Source organism: Tinamus guttatus, unplaced genomic scaffold (genome assembly GCF_059628265.1).
Source record: "Tinamus guttatus ecotype Peru unplaced genomic scaffold, ASM5962826v1 Tinamus_guttatus_pri_ptg000008l, whole genome shotgun sequence".
In the NCBI taxonomy this organism is placed as follows: domain Eukaryota; kingdom Metazoa; phylum Chordata; class Aves; order Tinamiformes; family Tinamidae; genus Tinamus; species Tinamus guttatus.
Genome location: NW_028288542.1, coordinates 2769850 through 2790979, shown reverse-complemented (window position 1 = coordinate 2790979; position 21130 = coordinate 2769850).

Here is a 21130-nt window from a genome sequence, read left to right as displayed (position 1 = left end):
ACTGAAAATTGCTTCTGCTGCTTTTTAGCCTGAATGCTGCAGAGATGAGCCTGTTGTTTTGCAGTCAATGACTCTCCTGTTCAAATTTCACATCAGCTGATCATTTGAAGCCATGTCTAAGACTAGACAAATGTGAATTTGGGGATTTTTCTGAAAATCCCAACAGCATCTATTGCATTTTGCTGCCTTCTCGCTTGTTCCTTGCTGTGAGAGGTTATCTACCCATTCTTCAGAAGATGCCAGTTTGCTTCCAGTGTGCTATGAACCTGATTGATTGTCATAACACGGACCTTGTATGAGGTTTGCTGTTAACAGTGCTCTGCTTTTGTGCCCCTTTGAATGTTTAATTACTGTAAGAGTGAGGATGTCCCTCTTGCTGGCTACCGTAGACTTAACACCATGACTGGGAAATCATCCACATCTTTTTTTTCCAAGTTTGACTCACATTTAAGTTTTGTTCAGTTTAATTACTTATTACTTAGATTCCCATACAAAGTTAAAAAACTACATGAAGTACATGTGCAAATCACTTGCAGGAGAGCCCTAAAATTCTTCTTCATATGTGTTTCATTTTGATATCTATGGGCTGTTTTCCATGTTGGTTTGCCTGTACACACTGTTTGAAGTTAACCTAAATAATGAAAAAAAAACCTCCAACATTTTTTTCATTTTTTTTCTGAAGTATTGAATTCCAATTCTAGATTGTTTTGACATGCCATAGATTTAGTAGGAAGAAACTGGAATGGAAAACTGCTGTCCTTGGTGAGTCAGTAGGATCAACATTTGCCAATAAAAAAGGGTTGTTCCTTGCAAACAGTGAGAGCTTCCTAGAATACTACAGAAATGTGAATCAGTATAATTAAAAATCATTACAATCATGTATTTACTTTCCGTAATCTTCCTCTGAGCAATCTTTGTTCTGTCATCCCCTCCTGCAGAATACTTCCTTCTCATTGTGCATAGCCTGAAGTGTTTGCTGCAGGAGAAAAATAACATAATCATAAAGCACCGAGTTTACAAATGAGCAGAGCTGGTATATTGTGCAGGGCTGTCAAAACTACTTGTGGTGGCTGAAGGTTCCCATAAATCCAGTTATAGCAAAAATACTATAGTCTCTTCCTTGCTGAAGATTGATTGCCAAGGAAAAATATTTCATAGCTGTATAGTCTTCCATCTGAGAGTCAATTGTGATGCAAAAGAACACACACAATGGCATCAGATGTGTGGAGTGGTGATATATCAGTAATAGCGCGGCAATAACAACATATTGGACAGATTTTTATTTTGTAGCGTTTTCTGCCATTGCAAGGTCAGAAACAAACTACCATCAAGCAGGCTACAATATAGATGAGCATGAGTAAAAGTTACCTGTTAAAACTGAATTGAAGGCAATTTGTGTGATGTCCATTCTGCAATCACATGTTCACCAGTAAGCTCTTGTGCTATAAGCAGAGCACAAATTCATTGTAACCAAAAGGCCATATAGTAACATTTTAAGAGGACAGTGGGGTGTGGTGTCTCCCGCTGGGAAAAACAACCCTACCTTTGTCGTCCATGAGCAGTGCAATTGTATATTGAATAAGAAAGACAAAGAGTAAATAAGCACCAATGGGTTATCTGATCTTCACTGTTGCCATCCTTGCCTTTCAGGTGGTCTTGATGATGTCTGAGTTGTTCAGATATCTGTGGGGAAAAATACATGAAAAATTAAATCCTTCTACAGCAGAACTACCTCTTGTGCTGAAGGAAAAAAAAAAAAAACTCCATCACACCCAGAATCTCTTAGCTGATTTCTTTGAACATATACTTTTTGACAAGAAGTTCAACACCTCACATCTAATTGAGCACATATCTAGCATTAATATTACTGAAGAAAAGATTCTCCATAATATGTAAAAGTTGTGATCTCATCCTTCTAATAATAAATGTCAAATAATAAATTATGCATCATTTCCTTCTGATTATGAATTTCAAAGACTATGCTTCTGTGTTGTTTGTTTATTATGTTACATTGCATTCCCGTGAGTACTTTGCAAGAACACTATAAAGTCAACTATTAATTATGATCATTATGATTAGAGTAACCATAATGAGCTTAAATATCATGGAGAGTAAAACGAGTAGCAAGCAATGGAACAGTAGGTTGAAGTTCTTATAGAGGTAGACATTCCTGTGCTTTCTGAAAACCATTTTTTGACTGTCAGTTTCAATGTATCTTACAAATTAAGAAAATACATATATCAGGATGACAGTGGCTAGGTTGTTAAACATGTCGGTATGAGACAGTGTTTGTTCTATTCCAATTTTTTGCTCCCTTTAATCTCTTTTTGCATGTTCTCTTGCAAATGTGTAAATGACAAAGCCTAAAATCCATATAGGATCAAAGACTTGGAGTTGCTGCTTTCAAAACTTAATGCTTATTGATATGCATGGTCTCAGTCTTTGCTCTCCTATTCTGCTAAAGTCATTCCTAGTCCTATATGGTATAAAATGTGATGAATAAAAGCTTTAGATTCATTAATATAATTCTCTCCAATTTTTTAGGACAGCATCTATCCAGCTCCTTAGAAGTCATGCAATTAGTAATTAGGCTTTAAAACTGCATGGTATCACCAGAGTTCTTGAGTCTTTCAACAGCATGGTAAAACTAAAGCCTACCCTTTCAGAAGGTGACTGGAGAAGAGCACACTCCAATTTTGGAAATGCCTGAACTTCTTCTGCTGGAGGGTAAAATAATTTCAAGATTTTGAAAAGAAGGAAATAGGAAAACAGAAACATATATCAATTATTGCTTTGGAAAATGTATGCTCACCCAAAACACCTAAAGAATATTTTTTACTACTTTTTGCAGGAATTTCAAGTTCCCCATGTCTTCCCTTCCCTTCCCTTCCCTTCCCTTCCCTTCCCTTCCCTTCCCTTCCCTTCCCTTCCCTTCCCTTCCCTTCCCTTCCCTTCCCTTCCCTTCCCTTCCCTTCTCTTCCCTTCCCTTCCCTACAATGAGATCTTGAATTCTTTGGTCCTCTCTAGTATAGGAGAAGAGAGGGTTTGTTGTAATGCCATGATTATACTAGTATAAGATGTCAGGAAGGAAGTCAGCACTTCTCATCAGATCAACTAATATCACTGGAAAAACTCAATTATAAGCACAAGATTCTTTTTTGGGTTCAGATAAGAGTACTGTTTATTGAATAAAATGTGAAAAATATGCATGATTATAGTACTTTTTAATTTGATATTGATTTGTTACAATGTCTACGTATTAAACTTTCAGTTAATTTCATGTTTAATTGCTTGAATAGAAAATATAATTCAGAATTAATCATCTTCAGATGGTAACATGGCTGACTGGCGCCTTTAGTTTTCTTAGTAAAATGTGAGCAAAGATGGGAGTGGAAGATTTGACATTCAGAAAGCAGTATGTTTGGTAGGTGTACACCTGCCTGCTCCAGTTCTTCAAGAAGCAAGAAACTATCATTTGCTTGGCACGCAGGGACCTCTGGAGCTCTGTAGAAAATGTGAGCTTATGTCAGACAGATGGGCAAGATTCTGCTGAACAGTGATACCTGCCTGCTAACTCTGTGTGTAGAAGCCAACGGGAGCACGAACAGGGACACATGCAAGGTTGGAGTGACGCTTTGTAGTCTCTGAGATGGAAAGAGCATGAAAAACAGCCCAGAGCACAGGATAGAAGGGGGAGCCCATAACATCCTACTCTGAGTTCTCAAAATCTTTGAGATTTCCAAGACCTACCTGAGACCTTTGGGCTATCATGCCATTGCTTGACATTGTACTGTGTTCTGAGAGAGAGAGAAAGGTTTGTTATGATCAGGGAGTAGCAACCTCTGGGTGTTTCTGAGGATGACAGTAAGTGTGGTTTTGCCAGTCTCGTATAGAGACTAATAGTTATTCATCATAATTGTTATTGACAGGACCAGTAGAAACCATGGCAACCTAGGGCGGCTTATCAGAAAGCTATTTCTGCCATGGCTCTTAGTCCTCCACTTGTTTCCTTACTGAAAACATATATAACCTTTTTCAGCACAATTGATTTCTCTGAATCAATCTCCTCCATATACCTAATAACGCCTTAGTAAACCTAACTAGCCAAGAGGATTGTTTCTTCTTCATTTTCTGTATCATAATCTGGTTGTGGTCCCAGATCATCTTTTACAAGGAATAAAAGATAAAACAAATATGAAAGCAAGTGTTTTCCGAGGACTTTTTTTAACTGTTTACAGCAGCATAATATAGTTGTATGTTTATGCTTGTGGAGTTATTTATGAGCAGCCTGAAGAGTTTTACTTTCATGTGTATAAATATTTTGGCCTGAGAAATCTTCTAAAGTGGATACAAAAGTGTGAGTGAAATAATTTTTGCATTAAGGAGGAAGCAGGAACGAGGAATATGATCCAGTTTCCCTAAGTCTGTGTAAGCAGTGAGAGGAAATGCACAGGCAACTATGTACCTGATAAAGAAGTGGACTGCTGAAGTGCCAGCAGAGCTCTGGCAGTGAGTTGGGGATTGCAAAATAAGAATATTCAGGGACCCTTGCTGTAAATAATACAACAGTCCAAAATACTCTTTTTGCTTTTTATCTGATTAACGTTTCCCATCTGAGTTTAAGGTCCAGATTTGCTCTAGAGCAGAGGTCTCCATCTGATTCTATGGGAGTGCAGATGTCCTAGCACAAGGCCTCTGTGCCCTTCAAATTCCTCTTCATAACATGTCAAGATTTTACCTCGAGTGCTTGCACTGCCTGGTGTTTAGGCTGTGTGCTGGCACTCTGCCCATGTGTGAACTCTAGCTCTGCTTCCATAGTGCCTGAGATTCCCACGAGATGACGAGTAGATGATAAATTGTATTTCCATTGACATTTTCTTGCTAGCCAAGGGACTGTATCTAAGGTACCGTCTAGGCTTGATATGAAAAGTTTTGATCTTCTGTGTTATCAGTTGACAGACAAGCTCTTTGCTCAGTGAGAAAAGCTAACTAGAACTGAAATGATATTTGAAGGACAGGATAGTATGGCAAGCAGTTCCCATCAAATAAAACAGCTTAATTTGGGCTATTTGGCCTCTCTGCTTTAGAATCAGGTTATTTCTATTATTGTTCAAATATTTGAATGCATACATATTACCTGATGCCTGGAGAAGAAATTTGCTTTTGGTAGAGCAAGTGAATGAAAAGACTGAATGAAGAAAAAGCAGAATGTCTACAGTTATAATAGGAAAGGGGGTTGCTATGAGCACAGAGGAAGCAATATATATACAAAAAAAAAAAAAAGACATGAGGTATATACAGAGACTCCTGTTGCATTGATGGAACTGGACACACTGAAAGGAGATGCTGGGGAAATCAGAGATGAGATCAAGCAGCAGAACAGTGCGCAGGTTGGAAGTGGTATTCAACCTGCATAAACAAGTGGTAAGGTTGATGATGGGTACAAAAATATGAGATGATAATATGCTGCTACATTTCTCCACAATGGTCAGAAGCTATCAAAGGGTCGTAAGTCCATAGTGAAAGCTATATAGATGAAAGTATGCAACATGGATTCAGCAGAAAGATCAGGTAAAAGGACCTTTTTAAGAAATGCTGCAAAATAAGAAATAACAAGGATACTAGGAGGTTGGAACTGGAAAGTGATGGAAAACAGGAGCTTAAAATAAATGGACACTGCAAGTTTAGTTAAGGCCTTTGTTACTAGCAGTGGAGCGGAGAAAAGAAATATTACAAATCAAGACTTACATTTTTGTGCATGTGCGTTGATAATACTCTATTCCATAAGACATTAAGAGGAACAGTATTTTTAGAAAGTAGCTTTCTGCAATTAATAAAATAAAAACACAGTTGTAATACTCTAACTCTTATTAGTGTATGTCTGTCTTATTTTGGTTTACATAGGTTATGGCTATATGCTAGCACACTAAGCCATACCAGAGCTAAGAACATGACTGTCTGTCCTGCACATATTAGAGTGGTCACCAGCGTAAGTTTTAATACATGGCATTCCTACTTAGGGGAGGTAGTATATAACACAAATGGTGTAGAGCATAGTATGCTTTTGTTGCTGATGTTCCTTTTCAGCATTATTTTATGATAGTGTATTTAGCTTGATGAAGATTAATTCCATGAGACTGTTGGGAAAGGTAGAAATGTTCACTGCCCTGTGGATGGTGGGAAGGGCAAGAAACAAAGGGCTTAAATTAAAAGAAAAAAGGGTGAGGTTTAATACTGAGAGAAAAAATTCTGAGGGTAAGAAGGTCAAATAAATCACATTAGAAAAGAATAGCCCAGAAAAGGTGAGTTTTTTTTTTTTTTTTTTTTTTGCAAGGGCAGGGATATATTGGATAAGTATCTGTCAAAGACAGCTAAGCTGGCCTTCAGATGTCTTCCAGATGTTTGGTTTACCTTCATGGACAGCAAGTCCATGAATATTAAATAGAAAAAACCCTCCAGTGTCCCTAACACACCAACATACTGGGTGAGGATGAAGGGAAAGGAAACATAAAGTGACCAGGCCCAGTTGTTCTCCTCATTATGCCTCTCTTTGCCACTGTAGGAGACATGACTGGATATGGTGGACTGGTAAGGCATTTCGTTTCTATCATTATGCTGAATAAAACACAGAGGGTTTCCGATGGAGATATGGATAAAATGGGAAAGAAAGATACTATTAGATGATGTAAGTAAACAATATTTCACAGTGTACATGCAGGACATGAGCTGTATCTTCTGATTGCTTGACTTAGCTGTCTTAACATTTCTTTCTGGTTAAATTCCTGCCTAGGAATTTAAATTTAATTTCCTGAATTTAGCCATCATTGCACCTAGAGAAAGAATGTCACCTGTGACTGTAATGTGTGATAAGTCTCTAGTCTAGAAAGGTGATGAAAGCACCTGTAAATGCAGCAAGTGTGAAATTCAATGCCAGTCAAGCTCTGTATATCAAAAGTTAGATGATGTATGTCAAAGCATCTTGCTGGACACAGCCAGCAGCTCAGTTCACAAAGGTAGCGAATGAGAGCATCAGTTTGTAACTGACCTTGAACATTATGATCTTGTGTGCCATTTGAAAAAGTGACTAAAAGGTGAATGCTTCCCTGTCTCATTAGTGCTTTTGGTCCCAGCAGGAATCAAATTTTCCTTTATCTTTTTTCTATCTGTCATTGGATAATAGCAATACTCAAAATCCTCAGAAAGCAGTGTACTCTTATTTCGCAGATTTGCACACTCACAAGCACTAGCAATTTTAGTCTATCATTTTAGATATTATATCAAATGCTTATGGTCAGATTTTTCAAATGGCTTTGACATAAAGAGACACAGTTAAGCCAGAAAGGAAAAGACTGATGAAGCTTACCTGACAGCTATCATCTGGCCTCTAACTCTGCCTTACAGTACCTGACACAACATGGTAAAAAGATGTATGCTGCAATTATAAAATAGCTTTCACCAGTAAGTCAGTGTTAAAGACAAATGTACCCTCCAGTGAAAAATACAATTTATTTTCCAAATTTCTTCCAAACTTTCTATCTTTCTATAGTCTAGCATTCTGGTTTTATGAAACACTTTGTGTACTATGCCTTAAGGTTTTCCAAAACATCAGCACTCATTATTGAGTGCTGTGGTGGAAGATACTTTTCCTTTCTTTTGAAACCATTAACTGGATTAAAAATAGCAAGCTAGATCTTAAAGATCTTAACACTTTCTTGGAAAAGACCGCTTTTTAACATGATTTGAGGCAATGATATAAAATTTTCTAACGATGGAATTCTGCCTTCCCTTAATTTCCTCGCCGACTTGCTCTGCAGATGTGCAACAAGATCACCTGTGAGGATAGTCCCTTCAGAAGTGGCTCTGTAAAAACTGTACTTTTTTATTCAGGTGCAGTTTGTTCCTGATTGCACTGTCACATATTAAATCTTGCAGTTGATCGTTTGACTCACTGGACATGCCAAATTAGCATTGATTGAAGAGATTGATTGATTTTTTATTTCTTATATATCACTGGCCATATTACCTATGCATCATTGTGACTCATTTAGATAAGACAGCAGAGGGACAGCAATGACAGAATTTACAAGGTATTTTCATGTATAGTGTTAATCTTCTAAACTGCGAGGTAGAGCAATCTGGGGCACAACTAGCTCACAGGGAGCAAATCACTTAAAATGGAACTGCACTCAAGTATTCTATAGAGAAAGGGATATATTTAGAATGTAAGTGTTCTTATTGCTACTAGCTACCTCAGATCTGCTCAAAATAATCCATGCTGCCTTTTACATTATTACCAATCTCAGCAAATATTTTAGAGACAAATAATCCAATGTCATAAACCTGGATAGCACTGTTAAAGAGTAGTTCACTTTTTGGCTCCAATGCTTGGTGCTTTTATCTAGGGCACCTACTAGAAATTCAAACAGCAGCAGCATTAATGGACAATAAATTAATTATGATCATTAGTGAATTAATAATGATATGAAGAATTAACGTCATTTTTTATTGAAGCTCATCTTAAATGTTTCATTTGTTCTTTAGTTTTCTTTCACAATTTCCTACCTCCGTCAAAACTTCCATTCCAGCTATCTGAATGACTAGATTGCCCAAGTACCCAGAAAAGAGACTTTTAGATTTACATAAGATCTTAATCTAACAAAATGTTAGCTTTTTTAAAGCATATTTCACATTTCCAAGGGTCATAAGAGATTTGTATTGTACAGTATAATGATATCTGGTGGGAATACTTCACAGCAGACATAAGTTTTCCTTCAGGGTGTTCATCCATGTTTAGTCTTTTTTTCCTTTGACATGCTCCTTATTTGATTGCATGCAGCATGTCAGTTTAGTCTTTCAGCAGAGGAAGGACAAGCCAACCATGAGTCACCTGGATATAAAATGAGTAGGAAAAAAGTCAATGCAGGTAGCAATTAAAAGACAGTGTAAGGCAGGAAACCTGAGAGGAAATACACGCCTCATCTTTGTTGCTAATGCATAGCAGTTCATATTAGAGCAGGAAGCTGTGTAAATCCCTAATTTCTGTGATGCTCTTCTGCATCTCATCAGCTTGTTAGAATTTCTGTGATGTCTGAAAAAGAATCGACAGCAATAGAGCATACAAAAGACTTTCAGAGTTACAGAAACAGATGTCTAATGTCTTGCTTCTGAAGTTCAAGTCTACTAAATCAGATTTAGTTAAACCGCAAGGCTCAGGTTACCATAGCATTTGTAAATAGAGAAGCCACACAGTTCTTGATATCAGTAAATGGCCCTCCTTATAAATTATCAGGATGGACAGGTAATTCTGAAGATGGCTTCCTTCTATGCGCTGAGATGGATAAGTAATTTTTTCTTAGACACATCAACACTCTGACAGTGATTTTATTGTTTAGAAATGTCAGTTCCATCCGTTATGCTCTGTGCTCAACAGCGGGATGTGGCACTGTCAACATACCACTTGGTTATAGGGCAAGTTATATATATTTTTCTGTTTCCTTAAAATGACAGAAAAAAAAAAATCATGCAAGGTTTCAGAATTACATGATAGCCCTGGAATTGTAAGAGTTAACCATGGGAAACAATCAATCTGCCAGCTGTTTGTGAAGCAATTTAAAGGAAAGCAGGAGTCAGCCTCACTGTAATGTGTTTTTCCAGAGCTGCACTATTCTACTCTGGTGAACATAGCTGCTGGTTGGCATCCTTAAAGTAGGACAGCTGCCTCATCAACAGCACTGCACCTCCTTCAGCATCTCCAACCCTTGGCACGTGAACAGGATTTTCTGTTCATTGTAGCAAATGGCATGTGCCTCAAATCACGTTCTGTCTTCCTTTCCCTTCCTAGTTCCCCATCAACAAGAATCTTTCTTACACTCCTATATTCTTCCTGTAGTCAGAAGGCTACATCCCACTGAAAGTGTTTGACAAATTTTATTCGTTGCAGGAAAACAGCTAATCTGCTAAGAAAATTGTGTGAGCCTGCAGCAAGCTTTAATAGCCGGTCTTTAAAAATTCATTTTTAAATGCTTTATCCTGACTCCTGCGTTACTTTGATTTCTGATTTGCTGGGTGAGGAATTTGGGCCTGTAGGTCAGCAGTTTTAGAGGAAACTAATAATTTTTTAACCATAATTTGTGAGATAAATAAGAATTATTTTTTTTGGTGGGGTGGGGAGGGGAAGGGAAGGATAATTTGTTACTCTATTCTATTTCGACTTATTAGAAGGTGAAGATGAATGCACATTAATAAACACTAGATTGTGACCTGAAGTTTTACCTTCTCTTTTAAAGAGTATTTCTGCTGGATCTTTACATGGCTTGTTTCTCTTATTTTCAAAGAGCATTAGGCTTTACAACTTCTTTTGGGTCTTTTGGATCCTGCCACTGCCACCCTGGTTATTTAGGAAAATGAACCACTGGCTAGCTAGCAATCTAGCTATGGAGGAAAAAATCATTGGAAAAACTGGACGACTGACCCATAATTACAAACTCTTTCTGGCCTTGAGCAATTCATAGAAAAACAAAAGAAAAAAATTCAAGAAAGCTACATATTTGTGAGCTACCAACCTTCCTTTTGAATCAAAGTAGCTATTTTATACCTTCACTTTATGTTCACAAAGAATGGGGCCAAAATCCATACCAAAATGCATTTCCCTCCTGAATTGCTGCTGCTACTTCTGTAGATGAGAACATTGTAGTTGGGATCATCAGCTTAAGAGAAGTCAATTCAGATATAAAGATTTACTCTAAGTACATAAGGTAGCCCCTGTCTTTTCAAAAACACGGAAGCAACCAACCATGCATTTAGCAGTGTTCCCCCCATCCAGGGTTATTTCTGTGTGGAACTGGTTCAGGAGCAGAGCTAGAACATTTTCACCTGTCTCCTCAGCCTACCTCCCCACTCAACACTCAAATCCTCCCTACCTCGTGTCAATCCTCAGGACATCTTTGCGTGCAGAATTCAACCTTTCCTGTTAACCATCAGCGTGTGCATTCTATACCGGCGCTTCTGTGCATTAGTTAAATGAGAGAAGAGTAGGAGTGAATAGAAGTAAGAAATATCCACTTAGGAAAGAAAACAGTGAATTCCCCTAAAGGGTGTCCTTTGCTTAAGGACTCTGTCAATATGCTTGCCTCTAGCTTCTGAGGTTAAGACAGAGCACTCTGTTTAATTATTTACCAGTTGCTAAAGCTGTGCTAAATGAACCTCTGTGAGACTGTCACACAATGTTTAGAGCAGTCACAAATACCAGAGCAAATCTGCAACAATTTAAGTTTCCATAGATTCAAGGAGCTCCGTATTCCCATTATTAGAGGGCAGACAAGAAGGGAAAAAACATTAAACCCCACTTCCTGAGTTTTATAAGGCAGGAAGTTCAGAGAGAGAGAGGTGTTTTTCCTTTAGAATTGTCCCCAGTTTCTCTTTTCTTCCTTCCTTTCCCTCCACATTATTTCACTGTATAAATACGAGTTTGCAAGCTTTCAGATGCTGAGCCTGTTAACTTCCCAAATCTCTCTGCATGCAGACAAGTTCAATCTGTACAAAGAACACAATGATGCATAAAATAGTTACATTGCCTTATGCAGCAGTCTAATTTATTTCATGGAATATCTAACAAATGAGCAAATGTATTATGATGCCATAGTCATGAATGCTGTAGGTTTACAGTAATTCAGCATGACCAATGGAGTTGAAAACCATTATTTGAAGAGTGAGACTGTTGATGAGTTAGTAGTGTAAGATGTTTTGGATGTCCAGATGCGAATTCTGTGAAAGGATACAAAGATTATTAAAGTGGAAAAGGAAAAAAAAAAAAAAAAGGAATGCATAAAAACTGAAATGCTCTTGGAGAAAACCCAAGGCTTTATTTGCTCTGAGACAGTTTTCTTTTTGATAACTGTTTAGAAGTGGATTTTGTTTAGATTTATTCTTCACCTTCATAAGAATAACCACTTAATCTTTTCCTAGTTCATTCAAAAGTGCTTTAATAAAAATCCCATTTGGACTTGGTATTATATTTAAACATACTTTTACAAGCTTAAATTAGTACAACAAATCAATGCCATAGATTTTCAGTATCATTTATATCCAAGGAATGACAATCTCTATGTAAGGAACTCGCCTAGGAAAAGAACGGTAAAAATCCAGGCTTGCATCCCCTTCAGAGAAGTTTGGGGGTGGTGAGGTGGGGAAGAAAAGAAGGAAAAATGAAAAAGGAAAGACTCGTGCAGGTGAGAACACAGACCAAGTCGTTGTTCAAAGGTTTTGCCTAAAAGCTAGTTATCAAGTCAATGAGGAGGGGTAACAATATACTGACACAAAGGCTGTTTTCCAGAATTATGCTTTTAATGTTATTTCCTGGGCATTATAAGATCCAGTGGTGCTTGTGGAAGATTTGCAATAGGAAATAGGAGCTTTGTGACTGAAGACAATTGTAGAATAACCTGGAAAGGAGGTAATTAGAGCCAAGAATGACAGGTTGACAAGCACAATTCAGAGACAAATGTACAGGCAAGCAGCTGAGGCAGCTCTACATCAGGATATGGCACTTGTGCACTGGGGACTTGTCCCAGATCTGCTGAAGCTATTAAACGCAAGGTTGGTAGGATGGAGGTGGGGGAATCTTGCTCTCCTGCCTTGAAAAAAATGAATTTATGTCCTGAAATATTTCCCCTTGATAAAAATGTTCATAAATACTGCGGAATGACCGTATCTATAGGATTGCCAGAAACTTGTCCAGCCACTGCAGTGTTGATTTTATTTATGAGTACCTTAATAGGCCTTATTCCCTTCTGCTGCAGTGGAAGAAGCTCTATAGAAGATACAGCAAATGGAAGAGAAACACAGGCTGCGTATAACCAGATAGATGATAAATAGCATCTGTATATTTCCTACATACCTTTAGCATTGACCTCTAATTTTTTAAAAATATATTGTACTGCTAGCTTGAGTACTCCAACAGAAATCTAAATTAAAATCCACAATGAGTAACATGCTCAGAAAAACTGAAGCAGGAAATTCCTAAAAAAACCCACAGAATTTACAGCTCAGTTGTGATGGGTTGTAATAAGCTGCAGCTGCTGAAACATGAGGTAAGGCCTGCATTCCTCTAGCTTTTTCCTCCAGAATTTTCTTCTCTGTCAGTACCTTGCACAGCACAGGTACTGATGCACAGATGAATCAATACTTAACTTTAAGACCCCTTCGTCTTATAGATCTGCAAATAAGGACATCCATAATTTACAGGTTTACCTATGGATACCCCTTAAATTTCTATTAGATCTTCCATAACGTAGGTTACATGTAATCACGGGTGTAACCATAACGTAGATAACTATACAAACCTAAGTTTCAAGAGAGTTTTGCTAAAAGTAGGCACTGGCAAATGGTACCAATGAGGGGAAAGTAACAAAGAAACACAAGCCTGCTTTAGAAATAACTTAATCTCTTTTTCACAGGTTACTGAAACGACTTTTGCTTATTTTCCACGTATATATAAATTTCCATGTATAATTCCAAATAATTTTTCACATATGAAATATAAATTTGATATGTGGGGTTCCTTAAAAAAAAAAAACTCATCCATTTTTCACTGTTTTTATACTATCTATACTATCTTTGAACATTAGGAATGAAGGAACATTGGGTCAATTCCAGATTTCTGAACTACAAATTTCTTATGTACTCTAAGATTTTAAATCCTTTAGGAATCATGTAACCATCTAAGTCTAATTGGAGGCATATCTGATAATCAGCTAGGTCATTTCAGTACCATTCCTTTAACCTCAAGATGACCTCTATTTTCAACATTCATAGCATGCTGAATAACCTTGGTAAATGGTCTTTAGATGTGAAAGACCAAGAGGGAGAAAAAGGGAAAAGAAGATTAATCAGAAGAGTGTTTCTCAAGGCAGTCAGAAACAAAATAGTTTTTTAAAAGAAACTTGGTAGAATTAATCAAAACAAACCAACAGAAACACCTCTTCCCTGAAATCCTTGCAATGTACCCTCATTCATTAAAAACATGCCATGTATAATTCTGTAACAGCAAAATATCACATATCTTATTTCAGTCTGTTCTAAGATTGCCTCAATAAGCCAAAAAAAGCACAAGAATAATTTAGAGGCAAAAATGTTGTGGTCAAAAATCTCAAGTTTCTACTGAATCCTTTTGCATCCCAAGGATATTCAGATATATTTGATATTTTGTTTAGATACTTTGTTTTGAGTTGTGCCTTAAAGTGAAATTATTATGAAATTTATTATATTACTGCAGCTAATCAATAGATTTGATCTAGATTGGCAACTTGGCTTTCGACACAGAAAACTCAAGGGAGCAGTCAAAGCATTTGGGGAGTAACTTCCCAAAAGGACAAATCTGTAAGCAATCTAATTGCTGTCATCGTTAATCAGGTAGCACTGCATCAGCTGGTATTTTTATGTGATACAGGTGAGGTAAGCAAGACTTGAATCAAAGACTACACTCCATGCAGCAAAAGAAAACCAAGATTTCAGCATACAAAGAAGAAAACAAAACAAAAGACAACTGTAGCTATTCTCAAAGATACTCTTCAACCTGTTGTGGATCCTTTTCCCACAGGCAAGTCAGGCACTGCAGATATAGAATGCTGCCACTCTTATTTGCACACGCTGAGCAGTGCAAGCACTTCAGCAGCAGGCTGAGGCCAGAAAATTGCTTCCTGTAGGACACTAGTCTGAGGTATTCCCATACTGAGAGTTTTGGGTGGTTACTGCTCTCCTGTAGTACCAATGCCTTCGCATATTCCTGCAGAGCAGAGACTTCACTGACCCAAAGCAGTGACACATGCAGAAAAGTGGCTGTAAGGCATCTCCATGTCATCTGGACCTTCTGGTTATACTACACAGCAATCCGGGGACTCCCACAAGATTTCCCTGAGGGGCAAAACCACCTCTCTTGTGGTGCAGGGCACCAGGGCAAGCTCTACTGCTAGGCAAGCTCTCTCCAGCAGGACAGTACATCCCTTTTGACTTGCACTGACACATCTGAATGAGCTTTGTTGGCAGCCAAATCCCCGCTTCCCTTTCAGGATACAGGAAGACTCTTGTGCCACTCAGGGATGTGACTTGGGACTGCTTTTCTTTGACGTTACTGGAAGACTTTCCTCTCATTCAGATGATTGTCAAGGAGATAAGTCAGTTCAAAGAAGGATTTGTTTTGCAGATTGACTTATTCATAAATATCTGTTCCTCATTCCTTTCTTTTCTTTTCTTTTTTTTTTTTTCTGGGGTGGGGAGTTCCTGGCTGTTGTGAAAACAAATTTAGAGGCATCCATGGGTTACAGATGAAGTTTTAGAGGCATCCATGGGTTACAGATGAAGTTAGCCTTCCTTTTGAAACTACAACAAGACAACTAATGTTAGCGTAGGCCATGCTTTCTTGATGTGGACTTATCCACAGACTTCAGTGAATAAAATGTTTTGACTAAAAGCATCTTTATAAGTGCAAAGTCTGCTTTTTATGAAATGTGGAACTTTTTTCCTTAATTTTAGCAGTATTGGCGTTTGTAGAACCATGAAATTAAGAAGCCACATTCTGCCTTTCTCTTACAACATCTAGAAGTTACAACACAGTAATGTCACCCTGAAAATGCCCATTGCTAAAATCTCACTGATGTGATAGAGTACTTGGGCTACGTTGTATAGAGCCTTAAAGAGGTCACACAAAAGAATATGTTTCCTTCTCTCTTCTTGCGCACTGAGGCAGAGCAGCTAAACTGACATGTCTGAGGCCTGCTGCAGCTTAGAGCAGCAGCTTATCACAGGGGCTGAGAAGAACAAAGCTGTGTCTTCATCTTTTCGAAGCTGTGTCTTCATCTTTCTTTTCTCGACTGCCAGACAAAGCCACAAAGAGTTACAAGTGCATCTTTCCTAAGGCTACCACAAAGGACGTCTGATCACTCTTCCCTGCATGTTCTTAGGGACAGCACCAATCATTTTTCCTACTTGGGTTATTTCTTTACATTATATACTATGTGGAGGAGATCGCTGCCTGTTACTATATCTGTATATGGTATGAAAAAGCCTGTCTTCTGCTGTAGGTCTCTTGGCTTTAATGTACTGTATCTACAAGTGAGGATCCCCAAGTGTAAAATACGGGGGAGTTAACTACCAGCATGGACAAAGTTCTCATTCTTGAGTTCTGGCAGAAAACTGTTGTTTCTTCGCCTTTTTGGCTTTCTACAGTACAGCAAAGGAAACACAGCAATGATTTCACTTGGAATATTTTTTTCTAGGGCTACAAGGAAACAGTTAAAACATAGACTGTGACCAAAGATGACGGTATTTTTTTTCTTAAGTGAAGAAGAGGATAGTTTTCAGGCTTTTGGAAGGAGTTGACATTTTAGATGCTCTGTTTTCTTGTTCATATGATTACCATAGGTACTGCAGTGTAAAAAGATTCTAGAAGTAGTCTCATGTGAAAGTGTTCCTAACAGAGATGTGTTCTCATCACAAACGTTGTGGAAAAAAAAATTAATACTTAACAATTAACAGATACTGTTTCTCCCAAGAATTTCTTTGGCAGTTTATTGCATTGGCTTCTCTGCACTGGAGATGGGAGGAAGGGATTTATGGAGTTAGGGCCCAGGACTGTGAGACTGTAAATCTAAGGACTATTGCCAACTTTGTCCCAAAGTCTGCCTTTGCTACCTAAGGCTAGTCATGGCCTCTCTGAACTCCAACACTAACCTGAAAAATGTCAGTGATAATTTGTGTAATTTTTTGCAGCCATTATGAGATTAAATTATTTGAGTTTAATAGATAAATGTCAGATTGGGAGAATAGAGTAACAGGGTGGATGATAGCATTTTTTATATGTACAAACCTGGGGGAAAATACTTATTCTGGCTAAAAAGATAGTGGATATGTGTAGATATCAGAGAACATATGACTAGAGGAGCAAGTGGTTGTACTGATCATGTCAGAATAGCTAATATTCAATTCACATGTAAAACCACTTGATGCAAAGATGCTATTAAGGGAGCAGGATAAACTTTATCCTAATATGTACCTAAAATGAGGAGTTTAAGAGAACAAAATGGCACAGCTGAGAAGTCCCGGAGGAATGGGCAGAATAAGACTGCTGCACAGACCATTTAACCGTATGGTAAAGTACTCTAATTTGGCTGTGCTCAGCCTGTCTGTGATCTTATTTTGCATCATGCAGGCAGGTGAAGAAGAGGCTTGTTTGCTAATTAGTGTTATGATTTGAGATGCACAGCTGTAATGAACCGCGAAATGGCAGTCACAAGTGATATTCCTGCAACCCGTGTATGTCAGCCTGGTGAGACGGCTGCACTTTGTCAATATCAGCAGGTAAAAAGTCCCAGAAGAAAAATACTAGATGAAGTGAGAAGGGGTTATTTAACAGAGGGCAATTAAGGAGAGTGATAGTCCTAATTATGCATGCAATGAACTGCAAGTGGAGACACTAGCTTGGGAAGATTTTTAGTACAGTGGTGACAAGACTTATAGTCTGCATTAGATTCTGACTGTTAAGCATGCTGCAAGGCAAACATGTTAACTCAGAGCATTGGAGAGCTATGGAAAAACCCCTCCAGACAATAGCAACATCAAGAGCCTTGGAGGACATCACCAGTTGGACCTGCTATTGTTTTCTTCATTGCATTGTGGAAAACACAGGCTTGAGGCTGCATTTACACCAAAAGCTCTGAAGTCACCACTTTTAAGTAAACACATCAAGATGGCGTACAGCACACATGCATAGTTTCAGGTATCAAAACAATACAAGATGACTGGCAGAGACAAGGACACTCTTTCATGACATTTTATTACAGATAAGAACTTACCAAAAGCCATGGCAGGGCTGTTTGTTTATTCCAGTTCTTCATCATCCATCCTTGTTTTCTTTATTCTTCATTCCTTCACTAATGGGTGATTTTGCAGTCTGTCTCTAAGATGGTATTTCATTAGTAACATATTATCATACAGGGAGATCTATTAGACTTGATCTAATCACACATAATACATACTATATTTGTTTTTTTAAATCTTTCTGTGATTAGTATCTACAAATTGCAAGAGAAATACTACTCCGTTCTTAGTCTGAACAGATACAGAAAATCAGTAGGGAAGCATCAGTCTGCTCTCAATTTATGTCTAAAGTACACTTTTAAAATGAAGAAAAGGTTTTGAAACTCTACATTACAGTTTGGTGTTACATGGTAATTACTGCAGTGGTTTGAAGTGTGTTCTTCTCTGCTCCTCTCTTCTACTGATCCTGAACTTGCTCACTACCTCTACATAGGTCTAATTCTAGCTATAATTTAATCACAGTAAACTATAGCCTGTCACAGAATTGCAGAATCACAGAATGGTTGAGGTTGGAAGACACCTCCAAAGACCATCTAGTCCAACATCCCTGTTCCAGCAGGGACACCTAGAACACATGGCACAGGGTGGCATCCAGGCGGGTTTGGAAGATCTCCAAAGAAGGAGACTCCACAGTCTCTCTGGGCAGCCTGTTCCAGGGCTCTGTCACCCTCACAGGAAAGAAGTTCTTCCTCACATGGAGATGGAACTTCCTGGGTTTCAACTTGTACGCATTACCCCTCGTCCTGTCATTGGCCACCACCAAGAAGAATTTGGCCCCATCTTCTTTATCTTCTCCCCTCAGGTATTTGTACATATTGAAAAGATCCCCTCTAAATCCTAAAGCTAATCACATATTTAATTTATGTCAGAGAACAAAACAAAAAAGAGCTGCTTTTATTTCTTTATTCCAGTCACTAAAATCTTTCACATATTCAGTCTTCTATACATTTACTTTCAAAGAATGTTTAAAGCATTTTATTCTTGAAGATATTCATGGAGACTAAATGATGTTTTGATGGTACCTGAATAGATAGTTAAGTTTTGAACTAAAATTTTGCCTGGAATTAAATTGCAATACACAACTTGTATTTGTTCAGTAATTAAATATGAAATCTATATTTGGACATCAGATCTTTAGAAAAATGAGCTCAGGATTCAATCTCTGAACTTCATATTTTAATTGTATTAGATTCTTAGTTTCTATTAATTTAAGACTGTGAAAATTTGATTGCAAATATAAGTGTAGCTGTAGTTTTATTCAGCACTATACCTCTCTAGCCTTTTTTCCATCTCCTTCTTCCCAAATCCACTAAAAGAACATTTCAAAAAATATCATAACAGTTCACCAGCGACATGTAATACCAAATACTGTGACTTTTGGATGAAAAAAATATACTATCTGTGAAAGTGTTAATTTACAAAGGTGTGTTGGCTTTGCAATCCAAAAGTCTGACTCTGAGCAAATATTCTACAGGGAAATAAGGTTTTTTTTTTTTTTTTTTTTTTTTTTTCCTCCAAGTGAGTAATATAAGGGATATAAGAGCTGTTTCAAAGCAACAGGGGAAAAAAAACCCACTGAATTTCCGATGGTGTACAGGAGCATTATGACATGACAGGAAAAAAAAGGGGTGGAACGTGCTTTATGAAGGTCTATTTATAGTTGAAACACTTCATATCCTCTAGCTCAAAAAAAGAGACCCCAAAGGAAATGTTAAAAAGAAAAGTCTTCTGATAAAACTGACAATTTTTTTTTTTGTCCCATATGGGAGTAAAATATCCACAGAAAAGTTGGTCTTTACCGTTATATGAGAACTCATAATCAAGATTAACATGAAGAAGAAATTGTTGACTATTATCATCAGGGACAGAAAATTCGTTCAGTTTCATCTCTGCACATATCTTTCTTTCTCCCTGTACATTCATTAATTTGCAAGATTATTTCCTAGCATAAAGACAACAACAAATTTTAAATTCCCCTTCAATTGCATTCAGACACTACATTTTGTTTGACATTAAATAGCCTTTAAAAATTTTATATTCCTAACCCAGAGTGAATTTCAAATAATTTTGAATGAGAAATTCCCATGGGTTTACATGAAAGTTGTAATCTCAGTATTTTCTTTACATGTACAAAAGCTAGGTAACCTATTCTTTTCTCATGGAATTTATTCAAGATCATTAATCAACTAAACTATTTTTTGCGGTGGAAAATGGAAATAGGCTTCAACAAATTCTACTTCATTACATTTCTATACATCTTTCCAAATACAGATACAGACAAGAAATACAATTGCAACCCTTGTAACAGGTAGAAAGAAATCTCGAGGTTGGCAAGTATAAAACACATAGAAAATCAAGAAATAGAGTATGACTCTGTCAAGGATAATGGTGCAATAACAATCTATATAGCACACGTCACTTATCAAACTCTGAGAAAACCTAAGTTCACATATGGAATTTAAACGCAGACTCCTCATTTGTTACCCACATATATTTAACATGAAGAAGGAACTCGGGCCTTAGGCCAGCACAGCACCAGACTTAGTTGAAATGTTTTTGGGCAACTGCCATAAAGACAGAAGCACTGGCTGTGAAGTCTGTGGTTAATCTCACATACAGATTTATCCAACAATTTAAGTAAGCGACATCAATGAACCTTTTATAGAGCTATAAGAGCTATAAGAGTTATAAATGTGAGTCTATCAATTATGTTCACTGCTCTGGTAAGGCAGCTCACATGAGCTAGCATGTTTTTCTGCAACTTAAACCTTAATTGAAGTGATCAGGTGGTTGGATCTCAGGCTCCTACTCTGCGTTGTTTGTACAGCTGCATAGCACCAGGAGCACAGAAAGGTGATCTTCCAGTGAAGCTGGTGATCCTGTCTGGTTACAGAGAGCAAATGGTCAGAATCACAGAGCAGCTGTGGGTGGCAGATGCCTCTTGAGATCATTCAGTCCAGGGCAGGCTGCTCAGAGCCCTCTCTAGTCTGGTTTTGAGTATCTCTAAGGATGGAGACTCTCAAAATCTCTGGACAATCTTGTTCAGTACCTGAACACCCTCACAGGAGGAAAGGTTCTAAGTGGAAATTCTTGTATTTCTGTTTGTGCGCATTGTCTCCTACCCTGCCACTAGTCTTCACTGAGAAAAGTCTGGCTCCACGTTCTTCATTATCCCTGTCAGGGTACCTCTACATGCTGATCACATTTCTCTGAGCCTTCTCCCTTCCAGGCTGAACAGTCCCAGCTCTGTCTGTCCCAA